This window comes from Brienomyrus brachyistius, chromosome 4 (assembly GCF_023856365.1).
Source record: "Brienomyrus brachyistius isolate T26 chromosome 4, BBRACH_0.4, whole genome shotgun sequence".
NCBI classification, from domain to species: Eukaryota; Metazoa; Chordata; class Actinopteri; order Osteoglossiformes; family Mormyridae; genus Brienomyrus; species Brienomyrus brachyistius.
Genome location: NC_064536.1, coordinates 41770279 through 41792528, shown reverse-complemented (window position 1 = coordinate 41792528; position 22250 = coordinate 41770279). Strand labels below are relative to the sequence as shown.

At 44.7% G+C, this 22250-nt stretch overlaps 14 non-coding genes across 14 annotated transcripts; all 14 read right to left on the bottom strand.

The window, feature by feature from the left end:
- Positions 1-2612: 2612 nt before the first annotated feature.
- Positions 2613-2684, bottom strand: trnae-uuc (transfer RNA glutamic acid (anticodon UUC)). The gene has a single exon. It is a non-coding gene; the product is annotated as a tRNA-Glu (tRNA).
- Positions 2685-2791: 107 nt separating this feature from the next.
- Positions 2792-2864, bottom strand: trnar-acg (transfer RNA arginine (anticodon ACG)). Its single transcript has one exon. It is a non-coding gene; the product is annotated as a tRNA-Arg (tRNA).
- Positions 2865-3873: 1009 nt separating this feature from the next.
- On the bottom strand, positions 3874-3945 carry trnae-uuc (transfer RNA glutamic acid (anticodon UUC)). The gene has a single exon. It is a non-coding gene; the product is annotated as a tRNA-Glu (tRNA).
- Positions 3946-4061: 116 nt separating this feature from the next.
- On the bottom strand, positions 4062-4134 carry trnar-acg (transfer RNA arginine (anticodon ACG)). The gene has a single exon. It is a non-coding gene; the product is annotated as a tRNA-Arg (tRNA).
- A 1010-nt stretch (positions 4135-5144) lies between these two features.
- On the bottom strand, positions 5145-5216 carry trnae-uuc (transfer RNA glutamic acid (anticodon UUC)). The gene has a single exon. It is a non-coding gene; the product is annotated as a tRNA-Glu (tRNA).
- A 1198-nt stretch (positions 5217-6414) lies between these two features.
- trnae-uuc (transfer RNA glutamic acid (anticodon UUC)) lies at positions 6415-6486 on the bottom strand. The gene has a single exon. It is a non-coding gene; the product is annotated as a tRNA-Glu (tRNA).
- A 116-nt stretch (positions 6487-6602) lies between these two features.
- trnar-acg (transfer RNA arginine (anticodon ACG)) lies at positions 6603-6675 on the bottom strand. The gene has a single exon. It is a non-coding gene; the product is annotated as a tRNA-Arg (tRNA).
- A 1010-nt stretch (positions 6676-7685) lies between these two features.
- Positions 7686-7757, bottom strand: trnae-uuc (transfer RNA glutamic acid (anticodon UUC)). Its single transcript has one exon. It is a non-coding gene; the product is annotated as a tRNA-Glu (tRNA).
- Positions 7758-7873: 116 nt separating this feature from the next.
- trnar-acg (transfer RNA arginine (anticodon ACG)) lies at positions 7874-7946 on the bottom strand. The gene has a single exon. It is a non-coding gene; the product is annotated as a tRNA-Arg (tRNA).
- Positions 7947-8957: 1011 nt separating this feature from the next.
- On the bottom strand, positions 8958-9029 carry trnae-uuc (transfer RNA glutamic acid (anticodon UUC)). Its single transcript has one exon. It is a non-coding gene; the product is annotated as a tRNA-Glu (tRNA).
- Positions 9030-9145: 116 nt separating this feature from the next.
- On the bottom strand, positions 9146-9218 carry trnar-acg (transfer RNA arginine (anticodon ACG)). Its single transcript has one exon. It is a non-coding gene; the product is annotated as a tRNA-Arg (tRNA).
- Positions 9219-10229: 1011 nt separating this feature from the next.
- trnae-uuc (transfer RNA glutamic acid (anticodon UUC)) lies at positions 10230-10301 on the bottom strand. The gene has a single exon. It is a non-coding gene; the product is annotated as a tRNA-Glu (tRNA).
- A 1198-nt stretch (positions 10302-11499) lies between these two features.
- trnae-uuc (transfer RNA glutamic acid (anticodon UUC)) lies at positions 11500-11571 on the bottom strand. The gene has a single exon. It is a non-coding gene; the product is annotated as a tRNA-Glu (tRNA).
- A 116-nt stretch (positions 11572-11687) lies between these two features.
- Positions 11688-11760, bottom strand: trnar-acg (transfer RNA arginine (anticodon ACG)). Its single transcript has one exon. It is a non-coding gene; the product is annotated as a tRNA-Arg (tRNA).
- Positions 11761-22250: the final 10490 nt, after the last annotated feature.

The following is a 22250-nucleotide window of genomic DNA, read 5'->3' as shown; positions in this document are numbered from 1 at the left end:
AATTTGTATTTTTTTACTGATGTAACAGGCCTGTAATGGTTTAATCCAACTCCTGAATGATTAAGATCCTAGCTAGTGCAGTAACACTAATACAGCATGTGGCGAATAGAAATGTATTTTTTCTCTCTGTTTCTGGCTGTTCTAGTAACGAATATAAAATTTGAACAACATGAAGATACTCCTGTGCTGTACACACGCATTTCCCTGTTCTGCACACACACATGTCCCTGTTCTGCACACACACATGTCCCTGTGCTGTACACACACATGTCCCTGTGCTATACACACGCATGTCCCTGTGCTGCACACACACATGTCCCTGTTCGGCACACACGCATGTCCCTGTGCTGCACACACACATGTCCCTGTTCTGCACACACACATGTCCCTGTGCTGTACACACACATGTCCCTGTGCTATACACACGCATGTCCCTGTGCTGCACACACACATGTCCCTGTTCGGCACACACACATGACCCTGTGCTGTACACACACATGTCCCTGTGCTATACACACGCATGTCCCTGTGCTGCACACACACATGTCCCTGTGCTATACACACGCATGTCCCTGTGCTGTACACACACATGTCCCTGTGCTGTACAAACGCATGTCCCTGTTCTGCACACACACATGTCCCTGTTCTGCACACACACATGTCCCTGTGCTGTACACACACATGTCCCTGTGCTATACACACGCATGTCCCTGTGCTGCACACACACATGTCCCTGTTCGGCACACACGCATGTCCCTGTGCTGCACACACACATGTCCCTGTTCTGCACACACACATGTCCCTGTTCTGCACACACACATGTCCCTGTGCTGTACACACACATGTCCCTGTGCTATACACACGCATGTCCCTGTGCTGCACACACACATGTCCCTGTTCGGCACACACGCATGTCCCTGTGCTGTACAAACGCATGTCCCTGTTCTGCACACACACATGTCCCTGTTCTGCACACACACATGTCCCTGTGCTGTACACACACATGTCCCTGTGCTATACACACGCATGTCCCTGTGCTGCACACACACATGTCCCTGTTCGGCACACACGCATGTCCCTGTGCTGCACACACACATGTCCCTGTTCTGCACACACACATGTCCCTGTGCTGTACACACACATGTCCCTGTGCTATACACACGCATGTCCCTGTGCTGCACACACACATGTCCCTGTTCGGCACACACGCATGTCCCTGTGCTGTACAAACGCATGTCCCTGTTCTGCACACACACATGTCCCTGTTCTGCACACACACATGTCCCTGTGCTGTACACACACATGTCCCTGTGCTATACACACGCATGTCCCTGTGCTGCACACACACATGTCCCTGTTCGGCACACACGCATGTCCCTGTGCTGCACACACACATGTCCCTGTTCTGCACACACACATGTCCCTGTGCTGTACACACGCATGTCCCTGTGCTGCACACACACATGTCCCTGTTCGGCACACACGCATGTCCCTGTGCTGCACACACGCATGTCCCTGTTCTGCACACACGCATGTCCCTGTGCTGCACACACACGCATGTCCCTGTGCTGCACACACGCATGTCCCTGTTCTGCACACACACATGTCCCTGTGCTATACACACGCATGTCCCTGTGCTGCACACACACATGTCCCTGTTCGGCACACACGCATGTCCCTGTGCTGCACACACACATGTCCCTGTTCTGCACACACACATGTCCCTGTGCTGTACACACACATGTCCCTGTGCTATACACACGCATGTCCCTGTGCTGCACACACACATGTCCCTGTTCGGCACACACGCATGTCCCTGTGCTGCACACATGCATGTCCCTGTTCTGCACACACACATGTCCCTGTGCTGCACACACACGCATGTCCCTGTGCTGCACACACGCATGTCCCTGTTCTGCACACACGCATGTCCCTGTGCTGCACACACACGCATGTCCCTGTGCTGCACACACGCATGTCCCTGTGCTGCACACACGCATGTCCCTCTGCTGCACACACGCATGTCCCTCTGCTGTACACATGCACATATTAAGTAAATCCAACTAACTGAGAGCACCTGCTTCATTGAGTCCCCCCCTACTTCCCCTGTCTCTCTTATTACATAATTGACTACAAATGCTTGATTTCCTCAAAGACCATATTTAGCAGTGATTTCTCTAAAAATGCTTTGCAATATATTGATAATTCCTGACCTGTTCAGGAAAAATTAGACTCATGTCCTATCCCTGTCATAATTATGATGCACACATCACTGAAACAGAAGGAAACCGTACTAGGAGTAAGACTTATCTTCAAGGTATAACCGAAATCATTAATATAAAAACAATCAATAGAAAGTCAACTAACACAAATCTGTGAAGGACTTGGAAAATTGAAAACACTTTGCAAATATGCCTTATCATAATCTCTGCACTGTCCCGGTTCTGTCCAGTGCGGGGCTCAACAAGTGACACAAAGAGAAAAGGATTAAACGCATTTGCATTTGGCTGTTTCAACACGGGTAAGATATTTTTTTTCCGTATAAATTGCATTTCGTAACCAACAAAAGTTATAAAGATCAGTTGCAGGGGTGCAGTCAACGATAAGTACAATTCCCATACCGGGAGTTGAACCCAGGCCGCCTGGGTGAAAACCAGGAATCCTAACCGCTAGACCATGTGGGACACCATGCAGCCTGCCTCTTGTGAGCTCCCTGTCTGCAGCTGATGCAAGGAAGTTGGTAGCATGGAGCTGCTAAAGCAGAAGGCATTCTGGAAAGGAAAGAAATATCCGAGCCAGCCAGGAGTCGAACCTAGAATCTTCTGATCCGTAGTCAGACACGTTATCCATTGCGCCACTGGCCCACAGCATAGAAGGACAAACAAATAACACAAAGAGAAAAGGATTAAATGCATTTGCATCCAGATCTTTCTTTTGTCGATTTCACACTTCAGATGACTTTCAAGTATTTCTTAAAAACAGATTCTTCCTCTCAGTATCAAATAATGTCACAAGAAATTTCATCTTTTTAAGTAGCAATAATGCTTATGAGAATGACGGATGGAAAATCAACTAAAAGTAAATGCTACAGTCTGAAAATACGGAATGCTTCCCAAATCTGTCTGTCATCTATGTTCCTTTTGCCAGCCTCCTTTCGGCTTTAGTGCAACAAATGTTTCAGCCCCCTATTGGCCAGTTGAAGAAGTGTTTCAACTAAATGTTTTACAACGGTCTCGACCGATTGGCCAAGCGAGGCGACTGGCCCCGTGTGGTTGGCCAGTGAAACAAGGACCCGCCCGCCCAGCTGACACGCTGGTGTTGCAGCACGGACATTCCCTTCGCATCGGTGACGTTTTTGGCTTCGCATCCAGCATCCTAGACAATGCACACATTTATGGCCGAAAAACTGCTAAATTTGAGCAAAATCTCTCGTATTCTTGGTGTTTTCTTTTTGGCTGTTTCACCACGGGTAAGATATTTTTTTCTGTACAAATTGCATTTCGTAACCAACAAAAGTTATTTTATGGTAAATGTTCATTTTCTCAAGTAATTCATTTCATTTTGTGTGTCTGATCTGAATTGTCGGGGACAGTGTTTTTCAGGGGTAACCTGGCACGGCACCACAACCTACGACTGGTGGAAATCGGCGCTGAGATTATTCTTTAGCTTGGCTTAAAAATACTAAAAATGTAATAAATATTGTGACACCAAAGTATGGCAAAATCACGTGCAAGGTGACAGCTCCACCTGAGTTGTATGTAATGGCTGGTCAGTATTTCCAGCAAGATTGTTGGACTTCCCAGGAAGAGCATTTTTGCTGCCTTGGCACAAGGACACGATTAGTTGCAATGCTGCAGACAACGATAAGTATAATTCCCATACCGGGAGTCGAACCCGGGCCGCCTGGGTGAAAACCAGGAATCCTAACCGCTAGACCATATGGGACACCATGCAGCCTGCCTCTTGTGAGCTCCCTGTCTGCAGCTGATGCGAGGAAGCCAAAATGTTGGTAGCATGGAGCGGCTAAAGCAGAAGGCATTAGAGTAAAGGAAAGAAATGGCCGAGCCAGCCAGGAGTCGAACCTAGAATCTTCTGATCCGTAGTCAGACACGTTATCCATTGCGCCACTGGCCCACAGCAGAGAAGGACAAACAAGTAACACAAAGAGAAAAGGATTAAATGCATTTGCATCCAGATCTTTCTTTTGTCGATTTCACACTTCAGATGACTTTCAAGTATTTCTTAAAAACAGATTCTTCCTCTCAGTATCAAATAATGTCACAAGAAATTTAATCTTTTGAAGTAGCAATAATGCTTATGAGAATGACAGATGGAAAATCAACTAAAAGTAAATGCTACAGTCTGAAAATACGGAATGCTTCCCAAATCTGTCTGTCATCTATGTTCCTTTTTCCAGCCTCCTTTCGGCTTTAGTGCAACAAATGTTTCAGCCCTCTGTTGGCCAGTTGAAGAAGTGTTTCAACTAAATGTTTTACAACGGTCTCGACCGATTGGCCAAGCGAGGCGACTGGCCCCGTGTGGTTGGCCAGTGAAACAAGGACCCGCCCGCCCCGCTGACGCGCTGGTGTTGCAGCACGGACATTCTCTTCGCATCGGTGACGTTTTTGGCTTCGCATCCACCATCCTAGACAATGCACACATTTAAGGCCGAAAAACTGCTAAATTTGAGCAAAATCTCTCGTATTTTTTGTGTTTTCTTTTTGGCTGTTTCACCACGGGTAAGACATTTTTTTTCTGTACGAATTGCATTTCGTAACCAACAAAAGTTATTTTATGGTAAAAGTTCATTTTCTCAAGTAATTCATTTCATTTTGTGTGTCTGATCTGAATTGTCGGGGACAGTGTTTTTCAGGGGTAACCTGGCACGGCACCACAACCTACGACTGGAGGAAATAGGCGCTGAGATTATTCTTTAGCTTGGCTTAAAAATACTAAAAATGTAATAAATATTGTGACACAAAAGTATGGCAAAATCACGTGCAAGGTGACAGCTCCACCTGAGTTGTATGTAATGACTGGTCAGTATTTCCAGCAAGATTGTTAGACTTCCCAGGAAGAACATTTTTGCTGCCTTAGCACAGGGACACGATCAGTTGCTAGGGTGCAGTCAACAATAAGTACAATTCCCATACCGGGAGTCGAACCCAGGCCGCCTGGGTGAAAACCAGGAATCCTAACCGCTAGACCATATGGGACACCATGCAGCCTGCCTCTTGTGAGCTCCCTGTCTGCAGCTGATGCGAGGAAGCCAAGACGTTGGTAGCATGGAGCGGCTAAAGCAGAAGGCATTAGAGTAAAGGAAAGAAATGGCCGAGGCAGCCAGGAGTCGAACCTAGAATCTTCTGATCCGTAGTCAGACACGTTATCCATTGCGCCACTGGCCCACAGCAAAGAAGGACAAACAAATAACACAAAGAGAAAAGGATTAAATGCATTTGCATCCAGATCTTTCTTTTGTCGATTTCACACTTCAGATGACTTTCAAGTATTTCTTAAAAACAGATTCTTCCTCTCAGTATCAAATAATGTCACAAGAAATTTCATCTTTTTAAGTAGCAATAATGCTTATGAGAATGACGGATGGAAAATCAACTAAAAGTAAATGCTACAGTCTGAAAATACGGAATGCTTCCCAAATCTGTCTGTCATCTATGTTCCTTTTGCCAGCCTCCTTTCGGCTTTAGTGCAACAAATGTTTCAGCCCTCTATTGGCCAGTTGAAGAAGTGTTTCAACTAAATGTTTTACAACGGTCTCGACCGATTGGCCAAGCGAGGCGACTGGCCCCGTGTGGTTGGCCAGTGAAACAAGGACCCGCCCGCCCAGCTGACACGCTGGTGTTGCAGCACGGACATTCCCTTCGCATCGGTGACGTTTTTGGCTTCGCATCCAGCATCCTAGACAATGCACACATTTATGGCCGAAAAACTGCTAAATTTGAGCAAAATCTCTCGTATTCTTGGTGTTTTCTTTTTGGCTGTTTCACCACGGGTAAGATATTTTTTTCTGTACAAATTGCATTTCGTAACCAACAAAAGTTATTTTATGGTAAATGCTCATTTTCTCAAGTAATTCATTTCATTTTTTGTGTCTGATCTGAATTGTCGGGGACAGTGTTTTTCAGGGGTAACCTGGCATGGCACCACAACCTACGACTGGTGGAAATCGGCGCTGAGATTATTCTTTAGCTTGGCTTAAAAATACTAAAAATGTAATAAATATTGTGACACCAAAGTATGGCAAAATCACGTGCAAGGTGACAGCTCCACCTGAGTTGTATGTAATGGCTGGTCAGTATTTCCAGCAAGATTGTTGGACTTCCCAGGAAGAGCATTTTTGCTGCCTTGGCACAAGGACACGATTAGTTGCAATGCTGCAGACAACGATAAGTATAATTCCCATACCGGGAGTCGAACCCGGGCCGCCTGGGTGAAAACCAGGAATCCTAACCGCTAGACCATATGGGACACCATGCAGTCTGCCTCTTGTGAGCTCCCTGTCTGCAGCTGATGCGAGGAAGCCAAAATGTTGGTAGCATGGAGCGGCTAAAGCAGAAGGCATTAGAGTAAAGGAAAGAAATGGCCGAGCCAGCCAGGAGTCGAACCTAGAATCTTCTGATCCGTAGTCAGACACGTTATCCATTGCGCCACTGGCCCACAGCAGAGAAGGACAAACAAGTAACACAAAGAGAAAAGGATTAAATGCATTTGCATCCAGATCTTTCTTTTGTCGATTTCACACTTCAGATGACTTTCAAGTATTTCTTAAAAACAGATTCTTCCTCTCAGTATCAAATAATGTCACAAGAAATTTAATCTTTTGAAGTAGCAATAATGCTTATGAGAATGACAGATGGAAAATCAACTAAAAGTAAATGCTACAGTCTGAAAATACGGAATGCTTCCCAAATCTGTCTGTCATCTATGTTCCTTTTTCCAGCCTCCTTTCGGCTTTAGTGCAACAAATGTTTCAGCCCTCTGTTGGCCAGTTGAAGAAGTGTTTCAACTAAATGTTTTACAACGGTCTCGACCGATTGGCCAAGCGAGGCGACTGGCCCCGTGTGGTTGGCCAGTGAAACAAGGACCCGCCCGCCCCGCTGACGCGCTGGTGTTGCAGCACGGACATTCTCTTCGCATCGGTGACGTTTTTGGCTTCGCATCCACCATCCTAGACAATGCACACATTTAAGGCCGAAAAACTGCTAAATTTGAGCAAAATCTCTCGTATTTTTTGTGTTTTCTTTTTGGCTGTTTCACCACGGGTAAGACATTTTTTTTCTGTACGAATTGCATTTCGTAACCAACAAAAGTTATTTTATGGTAAATGCTCATTTTCTCAAGTAATTCATTTCATTTTTTGTGTCTGATCTGAATTGTCGGGGACAGTGTTTTTCAGGGGTAACCTGGCACGGCACCACAACCTACGACTGGTGGAAATCGGCGCTGAGATTATTCTTTAGCTTGGCTTAAAAATACTAAAAATGTAATAAATATTGTGACACCAAAGTATGGCAAAATCACGTGCAAGGTGACAGCTCCACCTGAGTTGTATGTAATGGCTGGTCAGTATTTCCAGCAAGATTGTTGGACTTCCCAGGAAGAGCATTTTTGCTGCCTTGGCACAAGGACACGATTAGTTGCAATGCTGCAGACAACGATAAGTATAATTCCCATACCGGGAGTCGAACCCGGGCCGCCTGGGTGAAAACCAGGAATCCTAACCGCTAGACCATATGGGAGACCATGCAGCCTGCCTCTTGTGAGCTCCCTGTCTGCAGCTGATGTGAGGAAGCCAAGACGTTGGTAGCATGGAGCGGCTAAAGCAGAAGGCATTAGAGTAAAGGAAAGAAATGGCCAAGCCAGCCAGGAGTCGAACCCAGAATCTTCTGATCCGTAGTCAGACGCGTTATCCATTGCGCCACTGGCCCACAGCAGAGAAGGACAAACAAGTAACGCAAAGAGAAAAGGATTAAATGCATTTGCATCCAGATCTTTCTTGTGTCGATTTCACACTTCAGATGACTTTCAAGTATTTCTTAAAAACAGATTCTTCCTCTCAGTATCAAATAATGTCACAAGAAATTTCATCTTTTTAAGTAGCAATAATGCTTATGAGAATGACAGATGGAAAATCAACTAAAAGTAAATGCTACAGTCTGAAAATACGGAATGCTCCCCACATCTGTCTGTCATCTATGTTCCTTTTTCCAGCCTCCTTTCGGCTTTAGTGCAACAAATGTTTCAGCCCTCTATTGGCCAGTTGAAGAAGTGTTTCAACTAAATGTTTTACAACGGTCTCCACCGATTGGCCAAGCGAGGCGACTGGCCCCGTGTGGTTGGCCAGTGAAACAAGGACCCCGCCCGCCCCGCTGACGCGCTGGTGTTGCAGCACGGACATTCCCTTCGCATCGGTGACGTTTTTGGCTTCGCATCCACCATCCTAGACAATGCACACATTTAAGGCCGAAAAACTGCTAAATTTGAGCAAAATCTCTCGTATTTTTTGTGTTTTCTTTTTGGCTGTTTCACCACGGGTAAGATATTTTTTTTCTGTACGAATTGCATTTCGTAACCAACAAAAGTTATTTTATGGTAAATGTTCATTTTCTCAAGTAATTCATTTCATTTTGTGTGTCTGATCTGAATTGTCGGGGACAGTGTTTTTCAGGGGTAACCTGGCACGGCACCACAACCTACGACTGGTGGAAATCGGCGCTGAGATTATTCTTTAGCTTGGCTTAAAAATACTAAAAATGTAATAAATATTGTGACACCAAAGTATGGCAAAATCACGTGCAAGGTGACAGCTCCACCTGAGTTGTATGTAATGGCTGGTCAGTATTTCCAGCAAGATTGTTGGACTTCCCAGGAAGAGCATTTTTGCTGCCTTGGCACAAGGACACGATTAGTTGCAATGCTGCAGACAACGATAAGTATAATTCCCATACCGGGAGTCGAACCCAGGCCGCCTGGGTGAAAACCAGGAATCCTAACCGCTAGACCATATGGGACACCATGCAGCCTGCCTCTTGTGAGCTCCCTGTCTGCAGCTGATGCGAGGAAGCCAAAATGTTGGTAGCATGGAGCGGCTAAAGCAGAAGGCATTAGAGTAAAGGAAAGAAATGGCCGAGCCAGCCAGGAGTCGAACCTAGAATCTTCTGATCCGTAGTCAGACACGTTATCCATTGCGCCACTGGCCCACAGCAAAGAAGGACAAACAAGTAACACAAAGAGAAAAGGATTAAATGCATTTGCATCCAGATCTTTCTTTTGTCGATTTCACACTTCAGATGACTTTCAAGTATTTCTTAAAAACAGATTCTTCCTCTCAGTATCAAATAATGTCACAAGAAATTTAATCTTTTGAAGTAGCAATAATGCTTATGAGAATGACAGATGGAAAATCAACTAAAAGTAAATGCTACAGTCTGAAAATACGGAATGCTTCCCAAATCTGTCTGTCATCTATGTTCCTTTTTCCAGCCTCCTTTCGGCTTTAGTGCAACAAATGTTTCAGCCCTCTGTTGGCCAGTTGAAGAAGTGTTTCAACTAAATGTTTTACAACGGTCTCGACCGATTGGCCAAGCGAGGCGACTGGCCCCGTGTGGTTGGCCAGTGAAACAAGGACCCCGCCCGCCCCGCTGACGCGCTGGTGTTGCAGCACGGACATTCTCTTCAAATCGGTGACGTTTTTGGCGTCGCATCCACCATCCTAGACAATGCACACATTTAAGGCCGAAAAACTGCTAAATTTGAGCAAAATCTCTCGTATTTTTTGTGTTTTCTTTTTGGCTGTTTCACCACGGGTAAGATATTTTTTTTCTGTACGAATTGCATTTCGTAACCAACAAAAGTTATTTTATGGTAAAAGTTCATTTTCTCAAGTAATTCATTTCATTTTGTGTGTCTGATCTGAATTGTCGGGGACAGTGTTTTTCAGGGGTAACCTGGCACGGCACCACAACCTACGACTGGAGGAAATAGGCGCTGAGATTATTCTTTAGCTTGGCTTAAAAATACTAAAAATGTAATAAATATTGTGACACAAAAGTATGGCAAAATCACGTGCAAGGTGACAGCTCCACCTGAGTTGTATGTAATGACTGGTCAGTATTTCCAGCAAGATTGTTAGACTTCCCAGGAAGAACATTTTTGCTGCCTAAGCACAGGGACACGATCAGTTGCTAGGGTGCAGTCAACGATAAGTACAATTCCCATACCGGGAGTCGAACCCAGGCCGCCTGGGTGAAAACCAGGAATCCTAACCGCTAGACCATATGGGACACCATGCAGCCTGCCTCTTGTGAGCTCCCTGTCTGCAGCTGATGCGAGGAAGCCAAGACGTTGGTAGCATGGAGCGGCTAAAGCAGAAGGCATTAGAGTAAAGGAAAGAAATGGCCGAGGCAGCCAGGAGTCGAACCTAGAATCTTCTGATCCGTAGTCAGACACGTTATCCATTGCGCCACTGGCCCACAGCATGGAAGGACAAAAAAATAACACAAAGAGAAAAGGATTTAATGCATTTGCATCCAGATCTTTCTTTTGTCGATTTCACACTTCAGATGACTTTCAAGTATTTCTTAAAAACAAATTCTTCCTCTCAGTATCAAATAATGTCACAAGAAATTTCATCTTTTTAAGTAGCAATAATGCTTATGAGAATGACGGATGGAAAATCAACTAAAAGTAAATGCTACAGTCTGAAAATACGGAATGCTTCCCAAATCTGTCTGTCATCTATGTTCCTTTTGCCAGCCTCCTTTCGGCTTTAGTGCAACAAATGTTTCAGCCCTCTATTGGCCAGTTGAAGAAGTGTTTCAACTAAATGTTTTACAACGGTCTCGACCGATTGGCCAAGCGAGGCGACTGGCCCCGTGTGGTTGGCCAGTGAAACAAGGACCCGCCCGCCCAGCTGACACGCTGGTGTTGCAGCACGGACATTCCCTTCGCATCGGTGACGTTTTTGGCTTCGCATCCAGCATCCTAGACAATGCACACATTTATGGCCGAAAAACTGCTAAATTTGAGCAAAATCTCTCGTATTCTTGGTGTTTTCTTTTTGGCTGTTTCACCACGGGTAAGATATTTTTTTCTGTACAAATTGCATTTCGTAACCAACAAAAGTTATTTTATGGTAAATGTTCATTTTCTCAAGTAATTCATTTCATTTTGTGTGTCTGATCTGAATTGTCGGGGACAGTGTTTTTCAGGGGTAACCTGGCACGGCACCACAACCTACGACTGGTGGAAATCGGCGCTGAGATTATTCTTTAGCTTGGCTTAAAAATACTAAAAATGTAATAAATATTGTGACACCAAAGTATGGCAAAATCACGTGCAAGGTGACAGCTCCACCTGAGTTGTATGTAATGACTGGTCAGTATTTCCAGCAAGATTGTTAGACTTCCCAGGAAGAACATTTTTGCTGCCTTAGTACAGGGACACGATCAGTTGCTAGGGTGCAGTCAACGATAAGTACAATTCCCATACCGGGAGTTGAACCCAGGCCGCCTGGGTGAAAACCAGGAATCCTAACCGCTAGACCATGTGGGACACCATGCAGCCTGCCTCTTGTGAGCTCCCTGTCTGCAGCTGATGCGAGGAAGCCAAGACGTTGGTAGCATGGAGCGGCTAAAGCAGAAGGCATTAGAGTAAAGGAAAGAAATGGCCGAGCCAGCCAGGAGTCGAACCTAGAATCTTCTGATCCGTAGTCAGACGCGTTATCCATTGCGCCACTGGCCCACAGCATGGAAGGACAAACAAGTAACACAAAGAGAAAAGGATTTAATGCATTTGCATCCAGATCTTTCTTGTGTCGATTTCACACTTCAGATGACTTTCAAGTATTTCTTAAAAACAGATTCTTCCTCTCAGTATCAAATAATGTCACAAGAAATTTCATCTTTTTAAGTAGCAATAATGCTTATGAGAATGACGGATGGAAAATCAACTAAAAGTAAATGCTACAGTCTGAAAATCCAGAATGCTTCCCACATCTGTCTGTCATCTATGTTCCTTTTGCCAGCTTCCTTTCGGCTTTAGTGCAACAAATGTTTCAGCCCCCTATTGGCCAGTTGAAGAAGTGTTTCAACTAAATGTTTTACAACGGTCTCGACCGATTGGCCAAGCGAGGCGACTGGCCCCGTGTGGTTGGCCAGTGAAACAAGGACCCCGCCCGCCCCTCTGACACGCTGGTGTTGCAGCACGGACATTCCCTTCGCATCGGTGACGGTTTTGGCTTCGCATCCAGCATCCTAGACAATGCACACATTTATGGCCGAAAAACTGCTAAATTTGAGCAAAATCTCTCGTATTCTTGGTGTTTTCTTTTTGGCTGTGTGGTAGAAAATTCTTGATTATGCTAATCAGTAATCAATAATGGAATATAGACGATTATGCAAAATGCATTACCTAATCAGTAATTAACAATTGAGTTTATAATGTGTTGTTGATTTACCTATAATGATTGAAACAATATAACCTCACTTGAATCAGTCTGATGTATCAAGCACAATGTACTAATGCAAGCTTGCTTACTGTAAGTAAAGGGATTTCTATTTTCTATGGAGGAAGTAACGTTTGCCATAATGTAGCTTGCTCAGCAAGGGCCCGGGTCAGCATGACCTGGAAGTGAGATAAAAGTAATTGGGTAATTGGATAAATTTAACTCGACTCAGTATGAAACTGCAGAGGAATTTCTGTGCTGATAAGCAAGCCTCAATAAGCAGAAGTGCCGGGTGTCTACAGACACCTGATCCTTTTCTTTGAACTATCTGATGACGGCATTTTTGGCTATAAGAAATGTATGCACTTGTTGTTCGGGGAGCAGAACATGAGACGCATGATTGCTGAGTGTCTGTTCCCTTTGAGCTCATCCAATAATAAAGTTCTGTCAAACACTTAAACATCGGACTTCGAGAAATTTCTTCCACAGATTTGGGGGCTCGTCCGGGATCGGAGAAAGGGAACAGCCAGAGCGCACGGACGGCGAGGAACGAGGTGTCCTGTTAGAAGGGAGCGGTGAAGCGCTACCGTCAGCCAAGGAGCGAGGAAAAAAGTTACTCGATCCGGCTCAGCATCCCATCCTCGTCGGACAAACGCCTGGACGTCCCAATCCGATCAACGGACCAAAATTAAAGGGAAAAATTTTAAGTTGATTTATTTAATCGCAAGTCGATGTTTAAGTCTATATAGTATCTATATGTGCTGTTTGACAAACTTTGGGAAAAGCGCTAGTGGATTGTGATCCACAGGAGGATCCTTGTATTCACAGGAAGGTGAATACAGGTATTTGCAAGGAAGCAAATACGGGTGTCTGTAGAGACACAGGTCTTTGACAGGGAGGGAGTATGAATAAGGTTGTGTGTGTGGAAACTGTCCCGTCGGGCAGCTAACACGGCTCTGCCGGGGGCAGCCTGGTAGCGGACTGAGTCCTGCCAGGGAAGTGAATGGATAGTAGCTGCCGCGCAGTGATTCGTGTCCTGCCGGAGGAAATTGTGTGAATGTGTGGAGCGTGTAAATATCCTGGCCGTGCCCAAACTAAATTTGTCTCATTTATGAGGACAGAGACACAAGTCAAAATTTATATTGCTGGAATGTGTATCTGGTGCGCATAATAAAATATTAATTATATTATCCTCCAATCCTGCTAAAAACAAAATATTTGCTTATGCTCTCTAGCGAAGGAGCGCTAGGGCTTTGTGTTTATAATAAATAGCTTGCTCTATCGCAAGGAAGGAATTTGCTTTTGTTTTCTCGCAAGGAAGGAATTTGCTTTTGCTTTCTCGCAAATTCTATTGCAACGAAGAAACTTGCTTCTGCTTTCGCAACGAAGTAAACTGCTTAATTTCCTGAAGTGCATTGTTGAGGGTAACTGGTGAACAGATAGGAAAAGTCATGGGCAGTTCAAATAGCAAAGAAAACAAATGGGCTCCAGATACTGCATATGACCCAGAGGGTATGACAAAATTTGAAAAACAAATGAGAAAACGCAGTTGTCGAAAGCCAGGCAAGAAACGTATGTGTCGCGATGTGGTCGAGACTGAGATGGGAGAGAGTTTTAGCAAAGAATGTGCCAAATGGAGTAAAATGGCAAGCGGGCGCTGGCCCGTGGACGGCACGTTCGATCCAACAATAATGCAACATACAAAGCGTGTAATACAAAGCAAAAAGGGATGTTGTGGAAAATATGGGGATATTGATAAGTTTGAAAAGCGGATATATGTGGCTAAATTGAAAGAGTTAGAGAAGGAAAAGGCAAATAATAAGGGACTGCGGGACAAACTGGCCAGGGAGACAGCGGAGTTAAACGCTGAAAGGGCTAAAAATGAGGCTCAGGCCCAATCCCTCAGCATGGTGTTACAGAATACTAAGAAGAAAAAGGAAGAGATACATCTGTACCCTCCTCTGCCGAATGTGCCCCCTCCCCCTGCTTATCATCCTCAGCTAGGAGCAGCTGCAGCAGCACCAGCGTCTGTGGAGGCCACCGCCCCTCCCTCAGAGAAGAAGGAGGAAGATGACACAGTGGGGGGAGCAGGAGCCCTGCCGCTGAGACAGAGCCAGAGACTGCTGCAAAGGGGGGGAGACTCAGCCTCACAGTTGTAGGATCACACATGCACATATCACAAAGCTTAAATTCCAGGTGACCTGAGACAAGGCCTACCCTGGTACGAGAAGGCACACATCGACCTAGGCCTCAAAAGGGGGGTTCGTGACCCCACACACATAGATAACCAGGGAGGCCAGCACTCCAACTTTTATTGCCCAAAGCTTTAACGACCTACAGATAGCAGAGTGGATCCCCAGGGACAGGGGCCCCTCGACTTGGCCCACAACCCCATCACCCGACATCCTGCCTTGCATACCACTCTCCCAACACCCCACAGAAAGTTTCCTTTAAGTTTGGTTTTTGTATACCCTGTATAGTATGTTGCTTATGTCTCAATATGCAAGTCATGTTTATGTGAGTGTCCTTAGACAGTCTTAGGTTTGTGTGCCACCCTTATAACCATGTTCACAGCGTGTCTATTATTTTACCCCTCACACCTAAACACTTGTATAAATTTGAATAAATAAATAGGTATAGCTACCACTGCATATATGTTAAACCAGAATAATCTTGGAAATTGAATAGTCTAACCAGGGATCTTAGTCTGCCCTAACTTTCGAAGATTCTTTTCCTTTGTCTGACAAACCTTCCCCCCCCCTTTTTGCTTTGCCACATTCCTCGGCAACCCTTATCTGATCTTTGTATTTCACCATACCTATCCAAGGGTAAGATGTGCTGATGACAAGACAATGTCATATAATGTCTGTATAAAGGGTATACATCTGTTGAAGTGTAACCTATACTGTCTACCATATATACCACATACTGGTGTGAGTAATAGAACATAACATAATAGCATAATATAAGTAATCATTAATTAATCATCACAGATGGGATTTGGTGTGAACCGCTAGGCTGGTATGGCATGTTTGGTATCAAACCGACGGGAAATCACTCCAGTTTCCAAATCTGGTCAATGGTTACCACAAAAGTGGATATATCAAAAGTTACACCAGCCTAATGAAAATCACCATTACCAGAGAAGTCAGTCTGGTCATAAATCCCAAAAGGACTGATACCGACCCCCTTCCGAAAGCCCGTCAAATGGATGGTCAGCCATTGGCCCAGGACTCGAATTCCTGGTCACTCCTATTCACGAACTTTACACTATAAAACCTGGCACCTCAGAACAAAGCGGGGGAGAGGGAAGAAAAGGAGAGAGAAAGGTGTAGAACATCAGCGGAGCGGAGGAGAGCGGAGCAGAGGAAACAAAGACCATTAGCCCAGGAGAAGAGAAGCCCACAAGCAGCCCTCCTGAAGCCTATCAGTTTAGACCCAACTGGACAAAGAACTGAAACTCAGTCCAAGCTTCACCAGGAGAGAGAATCAGAGGGCTCCACTCCAACAACCGCTGTAAACACCGCGCCTCCCTGAGTGCCATCACCCATCAGCTCATTAGCCTCTGCAACCAACTGCCAAGACCCCCCCTTTCCTGCATCCAAGTAAACCAACTTCCTTTCATTTCTAATAACCTAAACTGTCCTATTCACCTGCTATATTCCTTTAGGTTCATATTTCCACAAACTGTTTGCTTTGCAGAACAGTTTTTCCCTTTTTAGGTTAATCCTTTTAAATCTGGTCATTGCATTTTCATGATTACATTGTTTGTGTCTATTCCGTTATTTCATGTTTATTCTTTGTTAGGTGTAATGTCTGTCTTATGTTAGTTGTAGGAATAAATGCATGTCTTTTACACAACTTCAGTCTCCGTCATTGAGTGCTCACAATAGTCCCTGCCTCTGTGCGATCTGGCTACTACGCTCTGAAACCTCAAACTCGCCTGAAATATCGCGAGACTCTCTCTCATTGGCCGTGAGGGGAGCTTCGCTACCGACCGTTTACATTACCTGGTGACGCAGCTCGCTGGACGAGCCTACTAACCCAGGTTATTAAGCGATACTGGTTATTAATGAGTACCATTTAAGTCTCACATTAACAGATATCGGGGATTCGCAATTGAGTTTGGAGGAGCCGACCATTCGGCATAACAATTGGTTAATAATCAGCATTAAATAATAATTAATTAAAAGTTAATTAATTTCAAAACATATTGGTGGAGATATTAAAATTTACCTGAGCTAATAATTCCTACACCTCCTTGTCCTTTACGCACTGAAATTCCTTCAGATTCTTTCAATCTTTTAATTATGTTATGCACTGTTGAAGGTAAAATATCCAAATCTCTTCCTGTCGTTCTTTGAGGAACATTGTTTTTAAACATTTCAATAATTTTCCCACGTATTTGTGCTGCTTTTGTACCAAATCATAATTACAATCACCTGTTGACATCACTTGTTTCAAATCAAATTATTTAACCAATTTACCTCACTACTGGCCCTAAATTGCTCCTGTCCCGACTTTTTTGGAAATGTGTTGCAAGAACCAAAATTGGAATACGTGTTTATTTTGAGAAAAACAATGAAATTCATGAGGAACACATTAAATAATGTGGTGGGGGTAACACAATAAATTCAAGATTTTTATTTGTCATACAAATGTAGTGGTACACTGGCAGTGAAATGAAATTGTCGTTACTCCAGTCGGTGTAATAAACACACTAGTAAAAGGACATCAAAATTAAACAACGTGAATTAACAAAAGAAGTACTGAAACTACAGAAAGATAATAAGAAAATATAACAATAAAAGGTATATAAAAAGTAAAGATGAAAATGTATAAAAAATATGTAGAAATGTTTATAGTACAGATTGTAGTTATAGCATATTTTAGCTTTTAATCTGTGATGTTAATGATCCTACTGGCCGGGGGTAGAAGCTTCTTCTCGGCCTCTCAGTCCCGGCCGTAAGGCCCCGGGGACTTATGCAGGGCGGTAGTTCTGTCCTGGTTATTCTCTGGGCGCATCGTATCACCCTCAGCGGGACTCGGCGGCCCTCAGAGCTGGAGCTGCCGTACCGAGCAGTTATGCTCCCGGAGAGCACAGATCCCACATTGCCGCTGTAGAAGGTTTTTTGTGGCACAGAGGAGAGTCTGTATTTCCACAGCTGCCTCACATGATACACTCACTGTCAGGCTTTCAGCACTAAAGTTACAGATTACTGGGTGGCCGAGAGGTCTGTGAAATTTGGAGGGTCAGTAGCTTGCCTGGGAAGCCTTAGCATTCAGCGAAAACTGAACAGAGAGCCCTGTAGCAGGGTTGTCTAATTTGTTTAGCTGGCTGGCATAAGATTTTCAGTTTGAAACAAGTATGCACACAGATTTACATGTACGTAAAAGTTTTATTACCTTGTAAATAGTTTGCAGGGTTTTCAAAGTACCCCAGTGCATTTGATATAGCGAATTTTAGGTTTATAATGAAATAATATAGATTTGCCCTAAGATTTAATAAGATTTCTTGCGTGAGCGTGAGAGTCTGAAGGTGTGAGTGTCACACCAGATGGGTGAGAGCTGGCAACCCTGGCTCTGTTCAGTAGCTTCAGAAATTCTTTCGAACTTTCCACACACAGCTGATGGAAATCAATGGACGCAAAGGTTCTCAGTGACCATTTTAGCTTGTTTTTAGACTAAAGGCCTATGATGGATCTTTGGAATGTTGCGGAGATGCGAATGCTGAGGACAGCATACTTTGTGCTGTGAGTGTTATGTTATCCATGTAAACAAAGAGGAAGTACACAGTCCAACCAGATACTATATTGAAATGCTAACAAGTTTTTAAATATTTTTATTCAAGTGACTTTAAGTCTGGATAATGTTTTTAATGGTTGGAAACGTGTGTATTACTGTATAATTAAATAATTAAACTTCTGAAATGGCCGCTCAGCACCCACCACTGAGCTTCACTGGTCAGCCTTGACTGGTTCTGTGCTGGTGGCAAGAGGCTCAGTGCAGGAGGAGGCTGCAAACCTGAAGAGGCACACAACCGTATGGGTGGGGCAGGGGATCAATGGTGTGAGGTAGAGGACCAGGGCAGTGGGATTGCAGTGGCAGAAGGGCAACCGTGTGGTCATCATGGGGTCCTCCAATGGCAGCTTCAGGTAAGTCTCTCTGGTAAACCCCGTTAGACTCCAGTGAAGTGAGTGAGGCTGCAGCGCTACACTGGAGGGGACACATGTGGGCTCAGGGGCCCACGTGACTGTAGCAGAGGAAGGGATCTCTAGCTCATGTGGAGGTACAGGCCCAATGCCAGTAAGGGGTGGGCAGTCAGCTGCAGAGGCTGCAGGGCCAGCGGCCCCACTGTACACATGGACCGCAGGGAATCTCAGCATGTTGTCCAGCACACATGCCGTGCTCCGGGGGAAATTCAGGCCCAGGATGGAGGGATCGAGCATGTCAGCCATCCACATAGTTACTATTCACAACTAAACCCCCCATGTCAAAAGGGAACAACCCCATCCCTCTTAAAGGGGCCAGGTCACCAGTCATTGTTCTCACCTGCACCAATGTCAGTTCTAGACAGTGTCTGGTCTCACCAGGGTTGCAGTGGAACCTGTATGGACTAGGGCAGTACATGCGACTCACATCACTATGGTGGGTATGTGACAGAAGTCGCCTCTGTGAGTCCAATCCATAGTCACAACCTCTGCAGCAGGTGGCAGCAGGGCCACCTCCCCGGTGTCAACAAGAAAGTTCAGGAAATTAACCTTGTTGGCCCACATCTTCCCGGCTATGCGTGCCCTTGGCGGAACCCTGGGTGGCGGTGAACTTGGGACACTGTCTGAGGACTGAGGGGTGGGGGGGTGCTGCTGCCTGTCAGCCTACAGGCAGTCTGCATCCAGGAAGCAAACCTGAGGGCCTGGGTCCTCCAAGCCCTTTGGCGTTTCCTCACAGCTTGGTTGATTTCTCCCGCCTCGTTCCCCGCCACCTCGCTGCCCACAATTTCTCTCTCCAAAGCCAGTTCCAGGGCCTCATCTAGGGACGCAGAGGGGTTGACTGTGTCTGAATGTGAGCTATCTGGGGTTAAGTGTCTAGATAAACTGATCCCTGGCCAGTTCACTCTGTACTGATAGAGCCATGTGAGCAGAGACACGCCTACACAACCCCTTGATATCTTTAAGCAGGATGCAGAGAGACTCATTTGACTCAGTCCCTGCGCCTATTGTTTAACTGAGAGGGCAGAAGTCCTCACACTGCCCACAGCGATTCTGCAGGGTACGGACCAGTGTCTCATCCAGGGTCTCAAGCAACCAGCAGTGTACACCTCACAAAAACATGTGTGACAACCCTGAGGAATTCTTTTTGGTATAATGGTGCTCCATGGAAAAACAAGTCTAAGCAACAACCAAGTTCAAAAAACAGTGCAAAAGTTATACAATAATCTAGTAATAAATATAAAATCACTATAAATGTTAAATACATGATGTGCAAAGCAGAATAGTCAGATTAAATAGATAAATAAAATGTGTTCCTGTGTGTGCAGGGTCAGTACAGAGATGCATCTAATAAGAAGCGGTGTAAGGCTGAATTAGCTCGGAGACGGACTGGGGACCTATGCCATGTATCGCCTTAGAAAGAAATAAGAAATCTTTAAACTGTATTCTCAGAAATTCTCAAAACTTATCAAGTAGCCAATGCAATGCAGCCAACACAGGGGAAATTTGGTGTCTATATTTTGTTGAGAGCCTGGTAGCACCATTTTGAACAAGGTGTAGTCAGAATAAAGATGCTTCTGGTAAACCTGGGTACAGAGAACGGCAGTAACCCAATCAGGATAAAAGCAGGAGTAACTCTCCAGGTCTTTGGCTGAAAGGTGTGGTTTAAGCCAGGCTATTGCACTCAGCTGACAGAAACACCCCTTCACAACAGCATTTATTTGTTTATCAAACTCAGTGATGAATCAAAGATAACACCAAGATTTTTAGTATGTGACTGGAAGTTTTCTGAATGAGGCCCTAATTGTTCTCTGAGTTCATGAACAGTGACCAAAACTCATTACCTCTATCTTGTTTTCATTAATCTGGACGAAAGTCATTGCTGTCCTGTTCTTAATATCCTCCAGACAGTTAGAAAGGGCCACCAGAGAGCAGCAGTCACCAGGTTTTAATGGCAAATAGAGCAGCGTATCACCAGCATAGCAATGATATTTTACATAATAACATTCACAAATAGAGCCCAAAGGAAGCATGTATAGAGGCAATAGGAGAGGGCCTGTATCACAGGACTGGATATGTTTACAAGTAAGGCCATAGTACTGAAGGGGTGTGGCCATCCCACACAGTGACAAGCCCATTCATTCACCTCATCTAGGCCTTTTACTAGGGATTTAAGGTCCTGGTTTTCCTCTCAGACCCTAGAACACACTGCCAGGCTCAGATTCCCGATCCCACATCCTGCTGAAGCCCTTCCCAAGATCAGACACTAGTTTTGTTTTCCTTGTTCTTATAGTAAAATGATGGTCTTTGACTTTTATACATCATCACTGTTCTGTTAATAAGAACATAAGAACATAAGAACTATACAAACGAGAGGAGGCCATTCGGCCCATCAAGCTTGCTTGGGGAGAACTAAACTAATAGCTCAGAGTCGTTAAAATCTTATCTAGCTCTGATTTAAAGGAACCCAAGGATTCAGCTTGCACTACATTATCAGGAAGGCTATTCCATACTCTGACTACACGCTGTGTCAAGAAGTGCTTCCTTAAATCCAGCTTGAAATGTTCTCCCGCTAATTTCCACCTATGGCCACGAGTTCGTGTATTTAAACTAATGCTGAAGTAACTATTTGGTTGAACAGCATCCAAACCTGTTAGAATCTTACATACCTGGATCATGTCCCCCCTCAGTCTCCTTTGCTTGAGACTGAACAGATTTAGCTCAAGTAACCGTAACTCGTATGACATTCCTCTAAGACCAGGAATCATTTTTGTGGCCCTACGCTGCACCTTTTCTAAGGCCACAATGTCCTTTTTAAGATATGGTGACCAAACCTGCACACAATATTCAAGGTGAGGTCTCACCAAGGAATTGTATAATCTTAGCATTACCTCCCTTGACTTAAACTCCACACACCTGGAGATATACCCCAACATCCTATTGGCCTTTTTTATTGCTTCCCCACACTGGCGAGAGTGGGACATGGAAGCATCAACATACACACCAAGGTCTTTCTCATGATCAGCTACCTTTATTTCAATGACACCCATGAAATACCTGTACTTTATATTTCTGCTCCCTAGATGGAGTACCTTACATTTATCGACGTTAAATTTCATCTGCCAGGTATCCGCCCAGTCACTAATTAAATCAAGATCCCGCTGTAGCTGCTGAGCCGCTAATTCAGTATCTGCTACACCACCCATCTTGCTGTCATCTGCAAATTTCACCAGTTTACTGTATATATTGGTATCCATATCATTTATGTAAATTAGGAACAATAGTGGTCCTAAAATCGAACCCTGCGGTACCCCACTATGAACGCAGGCCCACTGTGACATTGTGCCTCTTATAACTACTCGCTGTTTCCTATCTGTTAACCAGTTATCAATCCAGGTCGCTACGGTACCTAAAATACCTGTCGCTTTGAGTTTAAGTAGGAGCCTTTTGTGGGGGACAACATCAAAAGCCTTTTGGAAATCTAAGTAGATGACATCATAGGCCTTCTTATCATCAACTTACTGAGTAGCTTCCTCAAAAAACTCCAACAGATTTGTTAAACAGGATCTACCTCTCCT